The sequence below is a fragment of the Pinus tabuliformis genome, chromosome J, assembly GCF_031772625.1.
Source record: "Pinus tabuliformis cultivar Carrire ecotype Pingquan chromosome J, CPIR1, whole genome shotgun sequence".
Lineage (NCBI taxonomy): Eukaryota > Viridiplantae > Streptophyta > Pinopsida > Pinales > Pinaceae > Pinus > Pinus tabuliformis.
Window position 1 is genome coordinate 1,190,157,701 of NC_142295.1, and position 3,700 is coordinate 1,190,161,400.

Below are 3,700 nucleotides of genomic sequence, written 5' to 3' on the forward strand. Positions count from 1 at the left end.
GGGATTGAAAGCAGTTTACAAGGAAGTAGAAGAAGAAACAGAACTGGTTTACCTACTCAATCAGTGCTGTTAGTGGCAGCCACGACAAACAGGTATGCCCGTTGATCCATCCTCTTCTTTTTAGTCTCCTCAGTATAATGCTCAATAATATAATGGAATGTGGTAGAATCAACCACCTTTCCCCAACTGGTCACAACATCCATTTCCCATATCATCATGGCCAAATCAAACAAATCAAACCAATTGGCCAAACTTTCCTTACTGTCCACCATTTTGGCAAAACAATGCATATCCAACACAATGGTCACCCTCCACCTTGCAGAGTCAAACCTAGTAGTCGAACTGGCAAAGACCGATGAATCAGCCAGCTGGAACGATTCCTCTCCCTCAACCTACACTACCAACACCTTATACATTGCAACAAAACCCCTAGACCAACTTAAGACCGCAACTCCCAGCCCAACCCAACCCGAACCCCAACAATAGATCGGTTCAATCTGTTCAAATAATCGAAGGACCAGAACTAGAAACCGAGTTAAGGGAGTGCAACAACATTCAATTAAGATCTGGGTGCATAATAGAAATAGAGGGAGACAAAAATGCTCAAGTTGAAAATTTGTTACCTTTATAACAAACACTACAAGAAGAGAATTTGGTTAGACAACAAAGTCAGGAACAAGCAACCACCTCTTCTCCTCCATTCCCAGAATGACTAATCATACCTCGCCCAATAGAACATCCTGACTTTGATCTTCTGGGAGAACTAAAAAAATTGTGTATAAAAATTCCATTCCTCCAAGTTATCCAAGATATCCCAATTTACGCAAAAACCATCAAAGAATTATGTATAAAAAAGCCAAAGAGGAGAATAAAAACTAACCCAACTGTCCAAGTAGTTGGCACCCTATCTGACTTACTATCAAGAAGGGAAGCACCTGTAAAATATGAGGACCCATGGAATCCTATAGTTACGGTGCAAATCAATGGATGCTCCTTCCCAAATGCCTTACTTGATTTAGGAGCTCCAATCAATATTTTAACAACCACCACTTGTCAAAATCTTGGCATTACATCATTAGATCCAACCACAAACTTATTGGAGCTGGTTGATTGATCGGTAGTCAGACCAGAAGGTACACTACATGATGTAACGGTATCTATAGACTCCTGGGAATACCCTGCAGACTTTATGATCATTAATCCCAAAAACAAACTATATGGACACCCTTTAATTTTAGGTAGACCTTGGCTAGCAACTGCTGACACTTACATTGGCTGTCGACAAGGTAGCATGACTATAAAAAGAGGGAGTAATGTCAAGAATTTAGCCTTATACCCTCTAGCCCAGCCAAGCCTAACAATAATCAAAACAAAAAAAAACAAATTGTATCATACTTGACTGAAAACATTAGATCACCATTAACCATAGAAGATGCCCTCGAATTTAAAGACCAAACAGAGGTCGACATCTTTAACAGCTTCATTAACCAACCAGAAACCAGATCCCATTTACAACGTCACATAATTGAGGCAACATTTGATAATGATGTAGAAGAAGATCCCTTGAAAGACACTCATGATCAATCAATACCTACCACCTCTGTTTACAACAACAAAACTATAGAAATTGAGCCAGGAAAAACTTTGAACATTAACAAAAATCTGACTGTTGAACAAGAAGAAAAGTTGGTCCAGCTACTGAGAAAATATAAGGAAGCTTTTGCATGGGATTATCCCGATATGAAAGGAATTGATCCCCAGTTGTGTACCCACCACATTTATACAGAAAAGGATGCTAGACCCGTTCGTCAACCCCAATGAAGATTAAACCCTCATCTTAAGGATATTGTGAAAGCTGAATTACAAAAACTTTTAGATGTAAACTTTATTTACCCAATATCTGACAGCAAGTGGGTCTCTCCACTAGTAGTGGTGCCAAAGAAGAATGGAAAGTGGCGAATATGTGTCTAAGACTACAGAGAATTGAACAAAGCAACACAGAAAGACCACTTTCCCTTTCCATTCATTGATCAGGTATTAGACACATTAGTAGGAAATAAATTCTTTTCTTTCCTAGATGGCTTTAGTGGATACAATCAGATTCAGATTGCCCTTGAAGATCAGGATAAAACCACTTTTACCTGTCCGTGGGGAACATTTGCTAATAGAGTCTTACCCTTTGGGTTATGCAATGCTCCTGCCACATTTGAGAGGGCCATCCTCAGCATTTTTTCAGATTTAATAAATGAAGGGCTCAAAGTATATATGGATGATTTCACACCTTATGGAGATGATTTTGAGCCAGCATTACAAACATTGGAAAAGGTGTTGCAATGATGTATTTCCACCAGGATCTACTTGATCCATGAAAAGTGTCATATGATGATGACCGAGGGACTCATATTAGGTCATTATATCTCAGCAGCTCGAATACAGGTAGATCCGGCTAAAATTAAGATATTTTTGTTAATACCTACTCCTACCACACAAACAGAGGTACACAATTTCCTAGGATTTTCTAGTTATTATAGAAGATTTACAGAGCATTTTTCTCAAATTGTTGCACCTTTATATGCACTAACAGGGAATTTTGATTTCATTTGGATAGATAAGTGTGATCGTGCTTTTGAGGATCTAAAAAAGCTTGTGTCGACAAGCCCAGTACTTAGGGGCCCAAATTGGGATTTTCCATTCCAAATTTCATTTGATGCTTCAGACACAACAATCAGAGCAGTTCTAGGGCAGGAAGAAGATAAAAAGCCATATGCAATTTATTATATTAGCAAGAATCTATCTTCTGCTGAATTAAACTACAATGTGACTGAAAAAAGGGTTTTTAGCTGTAATACATGCTGTAAATAAATTTAGACATTATATAACTGGGTATCCTGTACTTTTATATACAGATCACTTTGCCATAAAATATTTAGCAAATAAACCGGTTACAAATGGAAGAGTGACAAGATGGTTGATTCTCTTGCAGGAATTTTACATTACAATTAAGGATCGACCTGGAAAAGAAAATCTTGTAGCTGATTTTATCTCACGAATGCCAAAGCCAACGGACGCAGCAATAATCGAAGATCAATTTTCGGATGAACATTTGTTTGTTGTTACTGTCAAAACACCATGGTATGCCGACGTTGAAAATTACTTAGCAGTAGGCAAATTACCTAAGAATTTAATGCCTAATGAACGAAAACAAATAGTGCAGCGTAGTACTTGATTCTCGTGGATTGGGGGCTACTTATTCAATATAGGGGTAGATATGCACATCAGAAGATGCATCCGAGAAGATGAAATATTTGACATTTTGAAAGCATGACATGATGGGCTGTGTGGCAGATATTTTGCAGACTGCATGACCAGTCATAAGGTTTTACAAACAGGCTATTAGTGGCCACTATTTTTAAAGATGCTAAAAAGTTTGTTCAAGCCTACGATAGTTGCCAGAGGGGAGGGACGCCCTAGACTATATGATGAAATGCCTCGTAACCTGCAGTCAGTAATCGATCCATTTGAGCAATGGGCGCTTGATTTTATTGGTCCTATTAACCCATCATCAAATCAAAAAACATACATATTGGTTGCAATAGAGTATGTTACCAAATGGGTTGAAGCAGAGGCACTGCTAAGAGCTACAGAGGATTCTATAATACATTTTCTTTTCCAATTATTTGTGCGATATGGCCTCCCGAGG